Below are 20,084 nucleotides of genomic sequence, written 5' to 3' on the forward strand. Positions count from 1 at the left end.
TTGGCTGGAGAGCTTGCCTGTTCCAAGAGCACTACAGAAATTCGTCACAGGAAGCTGCTTTGACGCCACTGCAGTGTCCCCTTAGAACCACCATTCTGCTGGGAGTTTTCTAAGCTTTCAGTTGTAGGAAGAGTGAACTGAAAAAAGCATTTTGCTCATCACTGGCAAGGAGCTAAACAAGGTGACTGAAGTATTTCAAGGTTCATTAAGTTACAGGGACACACTCTGGAAAAATATAACTGGTGAGGCTGTAACACTGGATTATAGAACAATTCCCTCCAGTGCAAATCCTGACTCCTCCTAAAGAGTTTTACAATGGCCACAAACCGCTTGTCAATATTTCCTGGTTTTGGACCCAGATAGACAAAGTTAAAAACAGTATATTAACAACAGCAAAAGAACAAGCCTCTACTTGCACTTACTCCAATTATTATAATAACCACAAACCCCCCACAATTTTCACACTGGACTGAAAGTTTACAGCAACTTGAGTTCTGGCTGACAAGCAGTGGATGTGAATGTCAAAACAAGTGTCTCTACCAAGTGTTCCTCTTCCCTTGGCTCTCAAATAACCTGGTCTGGAAGTTATTGATTACAGAATTTCCCTGCCACATTCAACGGCCATCATTTAGGAAATGTAATGTATAAAGAGAGAGGCTGTCCAAAGAGATTACTGATGTAAAATAAATTCTACAACTGCACTCACTTAAAAAAAAAAAAACAGGAAATGTGATTTTCTTGGAAAAACTGTGAATGCAAACTAAAACTTATTCTGCCTCATACTCTGTTTTAAATACTTTCCTCATCTCTGTTCTACAAGAAATGGTCCCAGGAACTCTCACAATTAACTTTGCAAACTTTGTTTATACTCCAAAAACTCCAAATAGCAAAATTGCTCCAAGCAGTCTTACCCTGGTGTGGCAGCAGCTCTCTGGCCACAGAAAGCAATGCATGACTTCCCCAGGCATTGTTCTGGGGAAGGCTGTGAGAAAATCAGACAAAAGAATGAGAAACAACTCTTATCTTCATTTGCTGCACCTGTTGTGAACCTGTGGGATGTGTTGTGGAGATTTGTTGACCAAAGGGTGCTTTCTTGATTGGCCAGTGGTGATGGTGTTTGGATTCAAGGACCAATTGGGTCCACTTGTATTGTGACTGTCTGTAAGGATGATGGGTTTCTTAATAAGTACAATAAAGTGATGGATCCCTTTATTATAAAGCCTTCTGAGAATCATGGGGTCAGTGCTATTACCTGGCTGGGGGCCTGTGACAACACCCTAGAGGTGGTATTGGTAGTGATGAAGAAACCTGATGATATCTAATTATGCAGGTACATTTGCTGTGGTGTTTTCAAACTTCTTTTGACTGATTCTTTATGATATTTTGGAACTTGTACTTCTGGCCAAAGTAAGGTGAAGAAATGAAAAAGAGAATGCTGCATCATCAAACTACCGTTTACATTTTTGGACAGTAGTTTAATTTCTTTCATCAAAGACGATAGAGAACATCAAAGTAATGAGAAATACAATTCTCATCCAAAAAATGCCAATAATAAGTTTCATCCTAATTCTCTTGCTCCCCACCTCTTGTAGTGCAGGCTTTTAATGACTACATATAAAGACACGAATTGCCAAAAGTCCAGCTGCATCAATCCTTGTTCCCAAGGTGACAACTACAGCCAGCCAGGACAGTCTAATACTGTATTTCACATCTGGACACCAGAGAGAGGGGAAAAAGGCTGTTCTTGAGTGCTTCAACCCCACCTTCTGTGAGAATCTATAGCATCCCAAGGTTAGCCACTACACTACAGGTACACAAGGCATTAAACCAAGCATTTTTACTTTATCTGGTCATTGGCAGGGAACTGAGTTCTGGTTATCTTTGTTAAACTTTTGAAAGTGCTTATGCACACTTATACCCAAAAGAGGTCACAGAAACCTGTGGTTTTGTCTTTGGTTCTTACCAGCTGAAAGGACTCAGCAATGTAAAAAGTACATTGGAAAACTTTACAGATCCTATGGTAGAGCACTTATTTCAGAATTTTTTCCACTGGCTCACTTTGCAGCCACTCTGTCCCCAGCCTGCAGCCCTGCAGGGGGTTGCTGTGCCCTAAGGGCAGGACCCACCACTTCATTTTGCTGAACCTCCTGTCCATGAGTCCAGCCTGCCCAGATCCCTCTGCAGAGCCTTCCTGCCCTCCAGCAGATCAGCACTCCCACCCAGCTTGGTGTCCTTCTGCAAACTGCCTGAGGCTGCACTGGATTCTTCTGACCACTCACACAGACACTAAACCAAACTTGCCCCAATTCACCACCCCTCTCGGGGACTGACCATGCAGCCAGCAGAGTGCACCTGTCCAAGCCATGGACATCCAGTTTCCCATGGGAATGCAGAGGGAATGATATCAAAGGCTTTCCTAAAGTCCAGACAGACACATCCACAGCCTTTCCCTCACCCCTAAACAGGTCACCCTGTCAAAGAAGGGGATCAGCTGGCAAGCAGGACGTGTCCTAGAGAGGTGCTGGCTGGGCCTGATCCCCTGGGTGTCCTGTACCTGCTGTGTGATGGCACTTGGGATGAGCTGCTCCATGAGTTTCCCCAGCACTACAGGCAGCTCACCACACCTGTAGGTTCCTGAATCCTTTTTTCTGCTCATCCTTGTAGGTGGGTATCACATTTGCCAACCTCCAGTCAACTTAGGACCTCCCCAGGATTGCTGATATATGACTGACAGTGACTCAGTGAGTTCCTCCATCAGCTTCCTCAGTATCCCTGGGGAGAATCCCATCCACCCCACAGACCTGTGTGTACTTACACACTGCAGGAAGTCACTCACCATGTCCCTTTGAACTATGGGGCTTACATTCTGCTCCCCGGGACTGGGGTCCTGGAGAACAACTGGGGTTACCTGTAAAGACTGAGGCAAAGAAGGCAAAAAGTACTTCAGCCTTTTCCTTGTCCTTTATCACTGTGTTTCCCCCCTCATCCAATAAAGGAAGGAGATTCTCCTTTTGTTGCTGATGTATTTATAGATAAACATTTTTTATTGCCTTTTGCAGTAGTTGCCAGATTAATTTCTAGCTAGGCTGTGGCCACTCCTTTTGGAGAGAAAGACAGCTGTACTTTAAAGAGGGCAAATATCATCAAATAGATCTAAGACAGGAAACAAAAAACTGAACTTTGGCTGTTGTCACTTCATAATCACTACTGCAACATCTAAAAGAAACTATAGCTGACCTTTGTACAGACTGCTGCTACCCAAAATCAAGTCTGGCCAGTAAGTAAACTCTCTATGAAGAATATTACATATATTTAAATAGTGTCAAATGAAGAGGACACCACTGTTTCATCTCATAAAATAGAAGGACAAAGAGCACCTTAAATATTTAATTTGGAAGATTCTGACTGATTTTTTTTCTAGACTTGCAAATAATCTAAAATGCAGGGTATCAACATACATCAGAAAGGATGCAATTATCCAAGTGAAATGAAATTTTAAAATGCAGTCCTGTGGCTCAGGTTCCTTTATTATTGCCTGATAACACCTTTTACAGACAGATATCTTATAAAGATGGTCAAGTTCTTTCTTGTTCTTACAAAGGACACAGTCTATACCCATGAGCTAAACAAAAGGCTCAGCTGTAACTGAGGCAGGAGAGTTGGTGCCTTTTCCAGACAATGCCTCTGTTTCCACACTTTGGTACCCACTGTTTCCATACAAGTTAATCACAAACACAGCCCTTGCTGTCAGCAACACGTCCTAATCTCAATATGATTCAGGCATCAGCAGAGTCACTCTTTAAACTCTCCCTGCTTCAGTGGGTATTTCCTGTCAAAGCAGGACTGTGGAACTTCAGCACATATGGCCCAGCATCCTCCTCTGGATGCACAGCTCTCTGTGCTGTACACTCACAGCAGTGCACAAAAAGCTTCATATTAGGCCACCAAAAGCTCAGGAATACAACAGCTGAGCCGACATGCCTGTTCTCACTAAACTTCACCCACCAGAACAACCAGAGCAGCAGGGAAGGGGCTGCTTTGGAGGTGATAAGGCAAAAGGATTGGAGCAGATTCACACACCAGTCAAAAGCCTCTGAGTGGATGGTTTAAAAGCCCAGGTAATAATGTGCTCACAATTCAGATTTTGCAAGAAAAGCCAGCAGAACATAAAAAATTAGTTTTGATGAAGCTCTGTATAAGCTTTGTGCAATTTCCAAATAGAGTGAGTGCCTCTACAGCTTCTGCCTTACAACTGAAGCAACGTTATTATCAATTTGCTCTTGATACAAGAAAGCGATTTTCATGTACTCACATCTGCTCTCAGAAGGAAAAGAAAATGGTTTGTGACGTTCCCATTAGCACAGAAAAGCAGAAACATCTGCTGGGAGCTTTAAGAGGCTCATTGGGGTCACTTATTCAGCACCACAGGCCACAGGTGGTCACCCCTGCCTTTGGCAGCACTCAAGGTGTGGCTTCGAGAAAGGAGGGGGCAACTTGACCACACAACAGTCCTTGAAAGGTTTCTGTACTTATTTTAAAAAGAAAACAAACCCTATTTTTACCTAGCTGAGGATAAGTAACCCACCTATGCTGATTCCTCCCTTTATAAACCTACAAACTGTACCACTGCTCAAATCATTAATCCTTTTGTACAGTACCTGACTGAAGTGGGATTTCAACAAGACACAAAACTAACGTTGAGTCACCTCCGTGTGCTGGGGCTGTGGCACCATCTAGAGGATTCGAGCTGGAAATTCCTCACACCATGGGCAAAAAATGGGAAACTGCACTCAAAACTCGTGAGGAAAAAAAGTCACCAAAGAATATTTGTGATATTTGGATGCATGGAGGTAACAGAAGAGAATAACAAAATCTTATCAACAGTCAGAGAGAGACATTTCCCAGTCTTCTCCACTGCATGTCATATGCTTGCTGCAAGATGTTTTTCAGGTGAAGAAAAGCAAGTCCCTCCCTAGAGTTTTGTTGATAACCTAACAAGAATAATTAACTTTATTGTTTTCCTTCATTTTCACCTTTTTATCTTAATAAAACTAAAGCCAAATTTCAAACAGGGAAAGGAAAGATGTTTTTAACACAATAACAGAGATAATGGTTTTAATTATATTTTATGCAAGGATGTGCTGCCAGCTGATTGCTGGACAGGCACAGCCCTGGAGCCCCTGGACACCCCAAACATCACTTGGAGCACTTTCAGCTTGGCACACTCTTCCCCAGTGCCATAATTTTGCTACAGAAACAAAAGAACTTTTTTGTTCCTATAGCCTTCTGGGACAGCAAAGTTCAATCCCTGCTGGTTCTAAAAAACTGAGTTAGTTTCTCAGATGCTGAAAGACTGGGAATTGAGAATATTCACAGTGTGACTACTGCACAGAGTCTGTGGACAAAAAATCCAAACTGCATTGTTGGATACGTGACTGACCAGCAGCTTGATTTACAGTGACAGCTCTGCATTAAAAATTCAAACTTTTGTACACCTGAATACAATTTGTATCTGTCAGTATTGTGTCAAAATAATCATGTAATACCAAATAATCATTTCTATTAGATATTTATAAGGATTGTGGGCTAAGAATGGATTCTAAGCTTTCAGCTCCTATGCCACATAATCTGCTCATACCCAATTTCCTTGGAGACTGTTGGGATAGAAATAAAAACATGGAGAAAAAAACTGAAAGACCAGCTGTCTGGTCATCAGCAGCATTACAGTTGGTCATGGATGAGTTCAATCCACTTCACAGGCCAACAAAACTGAAAACTTCTGGAGATACCCTGCAGCATTGGCATAGGAACTCATGTACTAGCTGGCAGACCCTTACAGTTAGCTGTAATCAAGATTATTCCCTATAAAAAGCAAAGTTCTTCCTGAATTGAATTGATCTGTGCCATTTCATAATGGCTGCCAGCAAATAAGAACTGTTTACAGCACTTCAATGTAGCTCAAGTCCTTCAGTGTGTCCCTCAGTGTGCTTCACTCCCTTCCTGCCTCTGCCTTGTTACACAGGTTCAAGCAGCAAGGAACAAAAGCAAGTTTCATGTACTTACCAGCAAAATCCTCTTCTTAGTTTCCATGTAGAGAATTACATCTTCTATCATAGCTTGAGTGGAAAAAAATTAAAAAGCGAATAGTTTTGAGTATTTTCCATCTTTCAGTTGACTGGTTTTTCCTCAGTCTTAACTATAAATGCAGAAATTAGTTTAAACAACAGTCAAATGCAGGCACCTGAAGTTTAAGCTTCTCACTTTCTACTTTTCCAGCAAATACTCAATTGCACAGATAAGCATTTGCAAGATTCCAGTCCTAGACTAAGAGGGATTTCCCTTTCTCAAGCATTATCACTTTGTTCCTAATACTGGCTTCACTATTCTATATTGAAAGAGTAACTATGTTGTTTGGAATCTGAATCCTCAGTTCATTTTGAAGTAGCCAAGAAAGTATTTTAATTTCTTAAATGTCTAGCTCTGATACAAAGCCTATCTGCATGTCTGTGAAAGTCGGTGTGTTTCAGTCTTTCATGCTGAGCATAAATAATGCTTCCAAGAATAATCCTGCATCACACTAGCTGTCATTTTGGCTCCAGTTCAGTATTTTCTGCAAAGCTGAGCTGATATTTTTATGGGTTTTAAAAAGACATATAGGCATCTTGCATCTATGAGGGAAAGCAATAGTCTTGAAAGAAGCATTGAAAATTAAGAAATAGCAACAGTTCAGCAAAGTAAATAGAAAAAACTTGTCCTTTTCATTTTTTTAAATCCCTGGCATTGCCAGTCCAGTCACTGAGGATAGAATCACCACTATCCCTTACAGTATGTGCTGACTTTAATTGGACTCTAACAGCAAGTCACTAATACCAACAGTAGGACCAGGTTTATATTGTATAATCTATAAATTTTCATTTAAGAGCATCTACCAGCTGTATTAAAACAAAATTGCCCAGCAGATGTTCCAGGCAGATTCAATAATCACACACCAGTGCTTCCAATTGTTAAAAAATGAAAAACTATCTGAAAGTAAAGTTACCTCATTTCCAAAAATTCAGACCTCCAGACTTCTCCCTGTAACTGAGCTGCACAGGTGAAGCAATGCCCTGGCTAAGCTGGGCACATGTGCAACAACTCACACAGCTCACACATGCCAGTGCCAGCTCTAGGCATGGGGTTCTTGACTGCCCTCCACAGCATGGCATGGGATGCTGGAGTAACTCCTAAAAAAGTAGCTTTTGAAATAAAGATACTGTTTTTCCTGATAATTTCTCCCTTTCCTCATAAACCAGATTTTCAATTCAGCTGCACAGTTATCTGAACACGGCAACTTCAACACATGATTTATGCTGGCCCCTGCCAGGTTGAAACTTAATAAATGCCTGAAATAATATTGCTGCAATAGATAAGGCAATCCCACACACTGAAGTTATTTTCTCCCCAACATAGGGCCAGCAACTGCATTAAATTATGTGCTGATACACATTTGTGATTTCAAATACAATTGTGTCCTCAAAGAGATGCAGATACACAACTAGCTTGTTAACTTATTCTTAAGTCATCTACCCAAAACAAAACTGAAAAAAAAAAAAAAGATGGTGTTGGTGGCTTTGCAAACTTGCCAACTCAAGAGCAGAGCAGTTAAAAGCCACCTTAAGGTCAAAAACCCAAAAAAGCTTCATATACAACTTCAATAAAACTAATCACCTTCTCTTAAAAAGACAAATAATGGTCTTTTGAACACATCAGTGCCCTTCTAAATATTCACAACTTATTTAAATTGTGTCATGGTGTGCTGTTGTAGGAGGAAGTCCCATCAGGCCAACTTTGGCTTTGATCCCACTGATTGTCAGCCAAAAGTGGAACTGGTCACAGAATCAGTTTTCAGAAGCCAGGTTTCACAGATTAGTATCTTTTAATCTTTCATTTACAAAGGAGACAGCTTTGTGCAATTCACTTTGCCCATAATTTAGTTGACCTCCTTCACTTTTACAATCCCCAAAAAATCTATTGCACCAGCAGCGGTTTTGTGACAGGAGGCAACACCAAGAAGGAAACCTAAATGTTATTACTTATTGTGAACAATTTCATTTTATGCCTGGGCATTTTAAGTAAAATGTGCCTTTGTCACAGAATAGATTATGCAGATCAAGAGGGAAGCATGCACCCTGGCAAATGGAAACTGAAAAGCTGCTTTGTGCCTGCACTTGCTCATGTCAAGATGTGGCTGTTTCAGTAAGCTGAAATGCAGTCTGGTTTCAGAATGAGCACAGTTTCAGCCATTTCTGTATTCTGTTGCAGTAAATAGAATGTCTTGACCCAATGAAACTTGGAAAAAGCTGCATATGAGAAGTGAACAAAATCCAGCACTTAGATAACACAAATGATCTTTTTTGAGTTTGCAGACTGATACATTTCTCAAGGTAAAATAACCACTGCCATCTAACAGGAAAATAACCCTATTTTCTTATGTTCTGTTACGTGGAACTGTTTCCTTCTTGGCACAATATTGGTCATGCGTGCCTTCCCACTCAGGTGTAGAGCTGCAGTCCATCTTTACCTGGGATTGTGCTATTGTACTGAGGTAAATCTCAGGTACAGCTGTGCAGAGATAAGACAATAATGTGCTACTTACAAAGGCTGGTCTGGATTCGCTCTGTCTCAATTGTCATTCCCAAAGTAGGAAATACATTCCACTTTTTCACACATCAGACAGTTCACAGCAAGGTATCAGGCACTCCCATGTCCTGTCTAAACTTCCTCATCCTCAAAACTGTAGAATATGTGGCCTAAGTGACAATGGAAAAGACTAGTGCAGGAATTTTGGGTTTAGTTGAAACATTTAGAAATGTTTCAGCACCAGATGCCAGATGTGAATACAAGAGAGTCTGTAGCTGTGAGGTTGCATTCAAGGTACCAAGAAGGTGGATTTCACAAACAAAACCTCAATGTGTGTGGTCAAAAGTTTTTGTTAAGTCTCAAAATATACATAAGTAGCACTGGTCAAGCTAATTACTTCAAGCCTTTCTGTAGAAAATTTAATTTCATTTTTGTGTGAAACCTTTCAAACAAGTGTACACTTTTAATCACAGCAAAAATAGTCAGTGGTGAGGTTTCTTATGCTGGTTAGGATCCCTGAATAGATGAGACCCTCTGTTCTACACTAACATTAACAGCTGTCTTTTACTAAGATTGTTTTTGTAATAGTGTAGGTGTAATACTGTGCAGGTGAACAAGCAAATGAAAGATTTCTGATACAAGCATTGCCTGTTATTTGATTTAATGCTCAAAGTTGGTTTGTTCATTGAAACACTCTGCTCAGTATAACTTGTTTATTCAGAAAATCTCATAAACTGCTGCTCTCTCTCACTTGAGAAGGATCACAACGCAGCATTTCTAATGAAGGATTTATTTGCCTTCCTCTAATTTGGGTGGCAAACGCAAAGAGAATTTGTCCTAAAGTAAGCATAACTCAGCTTTAATCTAAGGATGTCACTAGTGTCAACTCATTTTCATGTAGTGATTAGACCTTGGAGGATCATTTAACATTTACCATTTTCATTGAAAGTGCTATATTTGTTGAAGCAATCATTTAGACACAAGGTCATATAAACTTGACACTAATTCATGGCTGCTTTTAAGTGACTCACTGTTTAATGCTGTGATTATATAGATATTCTTATGCTAATGCAGTGCTTGGGAACACCTGTTTGTTTCCATAAAACATCAGTTTCAATCTCAGTGTAATAAACATAAGACACAAAGGATCTAGTAGGTCATTCTGTGCACTTCCCTACACTACACAATGCAGAATTATTTCTCAAGTGATGACACAGATTTTACGTAATTCAAATAACTAGGGTAGTTATTGAATAGTCTAATATCTCAGGTGGTTCTTTTATTTCTTTTACTCCTTTGCCTCTAATTCTTTACCTGGCATTCCCTATTTTTACATGTTGGTTCTCTTTTCATAATCAGACTCTTCAATTTAAGTATTATTCTGGTTTTGTATTCCAGTCCTGTCCACCTGGAAGACACAATACAAACGTATGCAAAGAGAAAATTGCCTTGCCAGCTTGTAATCTATTGTCTTTGTTACTAGGTCAAATAAATTTTTTATTAGTGAAACAAGCTTATTAATGCTAAACAGTTTTACACTTGTAGGATTACTGTGAAGCCTGGTTTTAGTTTCACCCAGTAGCCTATTAATATAAAAAGATGATTAGACAAATCATTGATAAACAATGATTCATTAAATCATCAAGAATTAATCTTGACTTATGTGGTCATATTTTAATAGCTAGGATCAATACACTGTGTACCACCAATTGTCAATATTTGGCCACTGATTGGAAGGGACTGTTCCAAGGGTGGTTTTCCTTGCCAAGTGCAAACACACCACGTCTGCCCTTTGATTGCTCTTGGTATTTCCCTGGGAAAGTGTAATTTCTATCCCTGCCTGTGCCAAATGCTACAGTGAAAGTGTGGGTTAGATTCTTGCAGCCAAGCTACAAACTCACCATGTTTCAAATGGTGAAGCACCTGAACTGGTTAAGTACTGCAAAATGGAATTTCACAGGATTTAAGAGCCTGATTAGGATTAGGATCTTTCAGAAGTTTCATTAAGGCATTCAATGCCTAATTTCTACTGATTCATATAAATTATACTTTAAAACATATAGATATCCGAAATGAACACAACTCCTTTCTTCTACAAAACAGGAAAAAACATAGCATTGATTTCCCGCTTAGGATCTGCTGTATATGAAGAATATTCAGCTTAACTGAATGATTTTTAGAAAATTATGCAGGTATTGCAATAAATACAACTCTTGATAACTCTACAACAGTTTAGTATTCAGATGTTCTTCATTAGCTCCCTATGAAAGCGAGGAGAACAGCAAAAGGTATTTATCCTCAAAATGAACTAACCTGTCTTAGGACCAGATCAAAGAAACACAAAATTATGGTTACTCCAGTCAATATTTCTGTTAGAATAACAGGAGAATTGTATGGCCTTTAGAGTTACTTTTATTCTTCAGAAATACAACTACCACAGAAAATGCATTTTGAAAATAAGTATATGAAAATATAATCATATATGTATAATATAATCATATATAATCATATATAACCACATGTCTGGATTTTAACAATAGAGAGTTTAGAGTATTCAAGCTTGGAGACAACCAAACAAGTCTAGATCTGAATAATGCTCTGGTTTCCATGGGTTCTCAAAAAGGAAAACTAGACAAATATACATCTCAAGCAGTGAAATGTCTAAATCCATTTCAGTTCCAAAGAGATGCAAAAAAACTTTTTTTTTTTTTCCCTATGATTATTTTTGATGGCTTCCTCATCCTGGGTGGGATCTGGGTCACAGATGTGCAATATCATCACTGCATGGTAACTGCAATTCCTTTCCTTAAAACAACCTGTTTCTCATTCCTGTTAAATACAAACAAATGTTACATTTTCAGTTGTGTCTCTAAAGCAGATAAGAGGTGGGGGATGAACCATGGTGAAGCTGTGGCCAGTGACCAGTACAAGGTGAATCAGGCAAAGTGGAAGTGACTGGTTTGGGCTGAGAACCCAAAGTCTGCACCAGCAAATTGGGGTACCTGTGGTATGCACAGAAGGCAAACAGAACAGAAAGGAAGCTCTGGGGATCTCCTCACCTCCCAAAGTCCTGATCCCAGAGCAGAGGTGCTGCAGTAGGTGTGTGGCACCTCCCCTCCCTGGAATTATCTATCATGTTGCTATGAAACCAGTGTGTGTTGACAGAAGTCTGGCACTGTCCTTAAATGTTAATATTAGTCATCAGCTGAAACGAAGGTTAATTTTTTAGTTTAGTTTTTATTTTGGAGTATAAACCTAATGCATTTTTTTTAATCATGGTCTTTGCTCATTCATTTGAACAGATGCACTTGATTCTCATTTTGCATTTGCCCTTCACTTATTTTAGAGGTGACTTTTTGACGAGCAACGATTAAAGCACACTGACCTGAATATAAGTGGTGTAAAATGTGAAGCCTTTTTGCTAAAGGGAGATCAGTTGTTCAAAGGCTCAATTGTATTTTACTTACTAGAAGGTGGCAAATGAACCACCTGTGATTTATATTAAGTGGCTTTTGGATAAAAATGACAATACAGGAGTGCAGCTTCTTAACTCTCCAAAGCAGATATGCCCCTTCTAAATTCACTGGATACTTTCATGAAATGTTTCATTTAAAATAGATAACATGAAATGGCTTCCAACTGAATTGTTTCCAAAACTTCCCCAGGCTTTTAGAATTAGTAGGCGAAATCTGGCATGCTTAGAATTTATTCATAGTAGAAGTCTATTCAAATATTTTCTGCTTTTTTAGTGTCTAAATGGGGTTCTCCATTTTGAATAAACTAGTTAGTGGACTGAAAGAAGTTCTCTGCCCCTGCAGAAGTGGCTGCAGATGTCAAAAGTTTTTTATTGTATCAGGCTCTGGCTTCCAGGTGCTTCTCTTGTAACTTTTTTCATCATTATAGCTTCTGAACGTCATTATAGCTTCTTAAAAGCAAATCAGCTACTTACTTAAAGAGTTAAATATGGTATAGTTAGGCTTTATACAGATTTTTTATCTGTAATCTCAGGTTTTATATGAAGTGCTTACATTTTCTAAATGTTTGAGATACACATATATATATTTGTAGATATATAGATTGATACAAATGCGATTGCTTTTGTTTTTGTTTTATAAACATATAAAAAGTTTGAGAGTAGTAGATGAATAAAGATTATTGATCAGGAAGTAAGATAAAATATTTTAAGTAAACATTTTAATATCATTTTCCAGCTAAGACATAGCTCCTCTTTGTCAGAACATATGTGATTAGTCCTCCTATGGTAATATTTTCAGAGACAGTGATGTGGTTCTACTTGTTGAGCCAATATTACCTGTTGATATCTAACAGCAAACACAACACTAAGTAATTTTACATAAAGTGTAACTGTCATGACTGAAATATTTCATGCAGAGCTCCCAGCTGAGTTAGTACCAGTTTGTGTTAGAGAAAATCCTAATGCATATATCCAAATATTGTTTGTGTGTCTTGATATTCAGGAAAGCAGTAGAAAAGCAAAATGCTTACAATTCTCTTTAATGGATATTCAAGCTATTCTTGAATTAAATAATCCCCTTTACAATCCTTACATTTGTTTGAGGAAAAAATCAAACTTTCTGGGAAGTTGCAGATCAACTGTGTATACACACACCTCTATATGTGTCCCAACAAACCACAGCAGGCACAATTACACAAACCAAAGAACCCAAGTGACATTCATGGCATTAATGATGGGCTGGATACTGAGCTTTGCATCTGAGGATGGGCAGAAACAGTGTCAAAGTGCAGAGTTGGATCTGACCCTGTGCTTGAAAAAAATCCAGTCATACTTGTTCTACAAATCACCTCAGGTTATGTAGATTATATATAAATTTTATCAATTACTTTAAATTCCAGACTGCCTTCAGCTCTTTGCAAGAAGGGGTTTTTTTGCCTCGTATAGGCAGGAAGAACACCAAATATGTGAGGTGGCTATGAGGATGAAAGGAAAAAGGAATCTGTCGAATACTGCTCAGGGAGCTTTGCTGTACATCATATGAATTGTGGCTGGGGTTATGAAACTGATAAATCACTGAAAGTCTCGGTGGAGACAGAGTCAGCAATTTCCTATTAGGACCATGTTATGTATCACTCAAAACTTGCACAAAGGGGAGTATCAAAGCCTGGTGGTATTTTTTTTTAAAAATCTGAGTATTTTCTCTGGCTTAGCAGAGCAGTTTGGAAAAGCTGTATTTCACTGGACAGTCTGGTCCTGCTCCTGGGAGCTGCAAGTTCCTGAGCATTGAGATCTCAAAGGCTGGCAGACAAATCCCAGTGTGGACAGTGGGGACCACAGAAGGTTCAGCACCACTGCAGAGTGAGAGGAACCAAGGCCACAGAGGCCCAGTGTGATGGAAATTCAGCCTAGGAATCCAGCTGGGCTGGACTATCCAGAATTTTATGGATATGTAAATCAACAGGACACTATGACTGTCACTTACTGCAGTCAGCTCTGCCAGAAGATGTTCCTCACCACCGGAGGGATTTTTAATTATGTACTGGAAAATAACTATTTTGAGTTGTTTGCAATGACATAATATATTGGCATGAAGCAACGTTTTTAAAAAATAAGATTTATTTGTTATCTTCTCTGCTTCTATTGTGATAATTTTAAAAATTCAACCTGCATTATGATGCATTCATTTATTCTACTAATATCCTGGCACATCAAATGTCTACCAATTCAAAGCCCAGGTTTTTAATTTCAGCACATACCCAAAACTGCTGCTGAAGTCCAACTACTATTAATGTGTATTTGGGCCTAATGGTTTTTTTTCTGTGTTTTGTTCTAGCAGAGTTCAATTCAGTGGAGGTTTCACTGTGTAAGATCAGAAAACTGGCAGAATTACAGTCCCTGTTACACTTTTCTGTTGTCAAAAATAATATTGCTGTTGCAATTTCCAGAATCACTGAAAAATGTCCTTCAGCCCCAAGAACACAGTAGTGCCTTGCAAAGAGAAAAGCTTGGTAACTGGCAATGTCCTTTCATTTTTGTCTGTCTGATACATGTGTTTGTTCCCTTTATAGACTTTAATCCAATATTTATTAAACAGCTGATGATTGCTGTAGGTTGATAAAGCCCTCAAGAAGGCTCTTTAGCCAGATCATTAAAATTAAACACACGTTAAATCAATCTTACTGAAAAGTGGTCTTTTATGGGGAAAAATGGCCTTAAGCAGATGCATGTAGTTCTCCAAGGGTCAAACACTGCTCAAAATGAGTTTCTTTCCCTGTTCCTATGAGAGGTGTAGATGCAGATAAGAGGGCAAAGTTTGGCCCCTTTATAATGATGTGTGTAGCAACAAAGGCTCTGCAAACACGTGGGCTCAGCTGTGCTGCTGCCAGCTCCTCTTGCAGGGCCAGCTCTAGTGCAGCTTCCTTGAAAGCACTGCAGCATTATACAATTTTGGCAACATCTTCACTAGGGAGCAGAAATTTAAATACTCCATTTCAATCCCTGGTAATTTGTTCCTATTCTCTGTGAGCAAAAGCAAGCTGAACACATGTAAACTTCTCATTTAGGTCTTTCAGTGGAAAATGGAAGCAACAATAGTCAAGTCTCTAATATTCTCAGTGGAAACCCTTACTCAGCACATTGATCTGAACAAAGGTGACCCCCTGAAAAGGAATTGGATTGTCCAGACAAAATCCAGGGAAATAAATTTGTAAGTTATTTGAACCCCATTAAAGTGTTACAGCAAGTCATTTAACCTGTCATTTATGTGAACCAGCAGAGACTTTAATAGCTAACAATTAACTGGGGGAACGTTGAGGAAAAAGTAGCATGAAAGAGATTATTTTCATAGATGAACATTTTATCAAGGGAATGTTGAGAATGTCAGGAATGGCTGTTGTTCATTGAACAGCAGTGCCTGGGTTGAGCTGGAACATGTCAGTAAGGCAACCTGCCAAAACGTAAATAATGTCACTGTCATGCATTTAGGGTCCTCAAAAAAAAAAAAAAAAAAAAAAAAAACCAAAAACAAAAACAAAAAAAACCCAGAAAGTTCATGGAGAGCTTAAGAAATAAAGCATCTTGGATTTTCCTTAACATATTTTTCAAAATGCACAGTCCCTCATAGGACAACATATGATTCAGTCAAGGCAGTTGGTCTTTCTCATTGTATTTTCCTCATCTGCCAGTGAAATATTTTTAAATATTTCAATTAATGCACACATTCCCTGCACTTGGTCTTCCATTAAGTTGTTTGGATTTTTAGACATAGAGTCATCATTTAATCCACTTTAAACAATGCACATAGAAGTATCAAATGGTGTCTTTTCCAGATATACTTTCAAGATTTATGTAGATCGGTGGTCTTAAGTTTGTACATCATTTTATTGAAGTAACAATGGAGTAAAATAAGAGGGATTCACAAACTCTGCAAGTGATAAACCATTGGTCAGATATTGAACTGCTAATTATTTTTCACCTGAGCAGATGTGCAGGAATTTATATTTTTTCCCTACTTTTGTATTTTGACAGGTCTGGCAAGGGCATTCTTGTGACAAAATCCTTAGAAGAGAATGTAATGGTGAGAAAGATGGTATTAAAATATTAAGTCAAAATGGACTCAAGTGGACTGTAGTCATTAAGGATGTTCACAATTCATCTAGGAGGAATTAAGATGTTAAATATGAAATTCCCCTACTGCCAATGAATGAATCATCCATCACTCTGTGTACTTTGTCATATATTAATTGTACTTGCCAACACAATTTCAGTGAGAAGTTCCTCAGGTTTACTAATGACACAAGGCTATGTAGACAGTAGTATTACATGTATGATGGGCATATATAGTCGTATATCTGTATATAAAGCAGATTATTGTTAACTTCCTCAGAGTCTTCTTGGTTTCTCTGAAGAAAATACCTGATGGTAAGTCTTAATAATAATGAACTCAAAAAGGGCAGATTGATAAAATATCAAAAACTACTGAAAATGCAGTTAGGAATTAATCTTATTTTTAAGAGATATTCAGTAATTTAGGAAATAAACAGTGGCAGCAGCACTTTCAAAACTAGGTAGAACAACCAATCCCAGCTCCACTATCTTGACTCAAGTTCTAGGGTGGACCCACTGAAAAAGCCACAATTTTCCTGAATAGACTCATTTCATCCTTTTAATTATGTTTTAGTTTTTAAGTTGCAATCTAGAGATTACCTAGGAAAATAATTCCCCTATTGATTTTTTTTTTCCGTTCTCTGGCAGCTAAATTAGAACAGCCAGGAGAATTCCAGGTTTGTGTTCTTTTTGCCTGGCACCTGAACAAATTAAATCTCTCAGTTTGGAGAAAAATTAGATCATAACAACAAGCTTCACTGCAGGACTTCACAGCATCCATGGGAGAAAGGAAGACTGATGCTTGGAGAGAAAGCCTAGCATGTCCTAAGTTAATTAAGCATAACAGCAGAGATACATCGTTCAGATCATGGCACTGATTTGAAACTCTCTGAATTTCAGGACGTTCACCTTTGGGGAAACAGTGGGACTAGAAACAGACCCCTATAAAAAAGGCAGCAACTAGCAGGGAAGATCGGATTATTCCTTGAGCATTGCAGACAATTTAAGAGAAAAAAAGGTTAATTCTCCTTCAGGTTGCAACTGAGCAGAAAATCAGCCAGTCCAAACACACTCAATTTTCTCCATCTTTGCAAATTATCCTTAAATAAAAAAGAAAGCACTCCGAAATTACCCTTTTTTAAGAGTTTTCAACAGTTACATTGACAGATACACTATTTTCAAGAGCAACACTGATTAAAGTCAAAATTCTCCAAAGTGAATGAATAACAAGAGGGGATGTGTGGATTGTACTTGCCCATGTCGTGCTTCTGACAGCTGCAGCTCTCAGCTCTGCAGCTTGTTTTGGGTGGTGCTGTGGTAAGGAATATTCTCCTTCTTTACCAAAATTGTATGCCTGCCTTTGACCTGAACACCCTTCTGGTTGCCCTGCAATCATCTGCACCATTGATTTCAGTGAAATTGCTTCTATCTAAAGCAATTAAAATAATGCAGGAAAGATACATCACCTCGAGTCTAAGCCAGCTGGTTCAGGAAGAACATCCTGACACCCTTCCACTGCCTTGTTTTAAAAGATACTGTGCAAAAGAACAATTGCACTGGACCACTTGGGGAAGATGGGCACTCAGCATGAGTTACCAGCTGGCAATAAGTTTACAAAGGATTGTTCAAATGCCATGATTGCAAGCAGCAAAATAGGTAAGCAGAGGTCAAGGCTAAGAAAGTTTACTCTAATAAAATTCATATTTTTTTATAAAAAACCAGCATTTTCAAAGCACTATAGGAATAAAGGGAAGAATGTTGTCCTGAAGCATCTCAGATATCACAGGAAGAGAAGCAAAAGTTCAGCCTTCTTTGCTATTTTTTTATATATATAGGTATACAAACTCCACAGCTCAGTCAATGAAGATGACTGCAAAGAAGGGCAAGGGATGCATCCATTAGCACACTGAAACTATGGAAAGTGACTTTTCAAACACAGAAGGAAAACTCTAGAATCCAGTAAATTATTCCTTCCTCCCCCTGCCCCTTGTCCCAAGGGGAGCATGTATTTGTTGGACAAACCCATCTGTTTGTCAAACCTGTTGCCCATTTTGCCCAAGGCTACCTCAGATTCTTGTCCCAAGAGCTGTGTCTGCTTCTTCCACATTAAACCACAGTTCCTACCGTGCAACTCTTCCTGCTGAACTAAGTACTTAAACATATTCTTCTGCTAAAATAGACTGGAAATCTCATGGCCCCTAATGAGGATTTCTGAGCTATGAGTGGCTTGAAGTATCTCACTGTCTGGTTCAGGCTAAACCCCAGAGCACTAAAATCAAATAGAGATCATAAATAATAATAAGACATTTAAATTAGTAAAAATATGTACCATTTCTGTAAGGAAGTTTTGCTTTCAGGTGAGAAAAGCTATGAGTTTCCTTCTAATATGCCAAAGAGTGATTTATAAGTGAGAATGCCCATCAGTAGAATTATTTTTCTCCACAAAAAATGACACAGCTGTAAGTCCACAGCTCAACATTGGCAAACTTCAGGGTTGCCAGCATTGTTTTATTTTAGTTTGTTAAAGTGAGGTTATAGCTAAACAATAATGGAGATTTAAAAAAAATAGTCCGATTCTTTTTCCGATTTCCACCATTTTTACAATTCCAGATTTTTGTTAATTGTAGACTATTCTAAGGAGCCTTTCCCAGTGTGGCATTCCAGGAGCATTCCCAATATCTTGCCATAGTCCATCTCACATGACAAACCCATCCTTGGCCTTAGGGGCTGACAGTCTGCAAGGTCAGTTTTCTTCCTTCTACTAAATGAAATTATTCTGCATTCATACATGATTTACTTTCCCCTTGTATGTTCCACTTTGGAAGAATTTCAGAAATAAAAGAAAGTCTCATGGTTCAGCAAACCACAAACCAGGAGATGTTATAGTCAGGAAAATTTAGTACCTACACAATATGAGTGCATTTTTTCAATCAGTTTTAGTCCTGTCCTTGAGGAAGCAGAGCAACTACAGAAAATTTCTACTTATTTACCTGACTGCAATCCATTAATCAGAGCTCTGTAACTCTCCCTTGCCTACCTGCAGTATGAGTTTCCCTAATTTGCTGCAGAGGTGCCCATGCTGATGCACTAATACAAGAAATTTCTGCTTAGCTGTAAGTTCATTTCACAGATTGGATTTGAAAAAGGTTGTGGGTCTTAGAAAGGGCAGCTGTGAAGCCACTGGACTGCTGAAAGCACTAAGCACTGCTGATATACCAATTATTTGTGAAATTTCATACATTTCATCCTCAGTGAAGTCAGCTCTAGGTAGCTATGGATAGATTTCTCTTTGCAAAATGGGGATGTTTTACCAGGTTTTTGTGTACCTCCCACCCACAGTGTCTCAGCACATTTCACCTTCTGCTTTGGGTTAGAACATCAGAAAGCATATTTTAAAGACATCAGATCTTGTTTTCAGCAACTTCTAGTCAAGCTTTTCACCCATTTTCCCTCCCCTGCTGATGTTCTGTAAGATAAGGCATGATTTTTTTCCTATTGTCGCAGTTTTATTACTCAGAAATTTATTTTTAAATGTTCCACTGATCACCATTTCCTGCTGAAGGAGGTAATGTTTACTTGCACCATTTGCATTCAAAACACACAGAGCTCCAAGGGGAGAGGAATTTATTCACACACCTCATTACTTCCACCAGATTTCATGTTAGAAATTGCTCTGATTTGTGGTTCTTAGATTGAAAGTATCAACCCCCCCCAAAAAAATTCATAAGACCCTTGTGTGTGGAAGTAGCTTCCAGAAATTTCCAGGGAAAGGTAGTGGAAAAAAGAGATCCATATTTAGAAGGAGTTTCATTTTACAGTGTCTTTTTTGACTTCTGTAGATCAAGTCAAAGACAATATTTACTCAGTGCCTGTTGATCAGATA

The 20,084-nt window shown here is 38.7% G+C and overlaps 2 long non-coding RNA genes across 6 annotated transcripts in view; one reads left to right on the forward strand and one right to left on the reverse strand.

Moving 5' to 3' along the window:
* LOC137481367 (uncharacterized) overlaps nt 1–6,144 on the reverse strand; it is a 150,529-nt gene extending 144,385 nt beyond the window's left edge. For 3 of the 4 annotated variants that reach the window (XR_011003451.1, XR_011003452.1, XR_011003448.1), the window contains exon 1: nt 6,064–6,136. This is a non-coding gene — a long non-coding RNA (uncharacterized lncRNA). Of the gene's footprint in view, nt 1–6,063 lie in introns of all 4 variants that reach the window. The other variant, XR_011003449.1, reaches the window with a different exon arrangement.
* LOC137481366 (uncharacterized) lies at nt 30–3,364 on the forward strand. 2 transcript variants are annotated; one of them, XR_011003446.1, is made up of 3 exons: nt 30–242; nt 2,665–2,827; nt 3,060–3,364. It is a non-coding gene; the product is annotated as an uncharacterized lncRNA (long non-coding RNA). The 2 variants fall into 2 exon arrangements; XR_011003447.1 differs by having other exon boundaries at nt 2,768–2,827; nt 3,060–3,357.
* Nucleotides 6,145–20,084: the final 13,940 nt, after the last annotated feature.

Source organism: Anomalospiza imberbis, chromosome 12 (genome assembly GCF_031753505.1).
Source record: "Anomalospiza imberbis isolate Cuckoo-Finch-1a 21T00152 chromosome 12, ASM3175350v1, whole genome shotgun sequence".
Lineage (NCBI taxonomy): Eukaryota > Metazoa > Chordata > Aves > Passeriformes > Viduidae > Anomalospiza > Anomalospiza imberbis.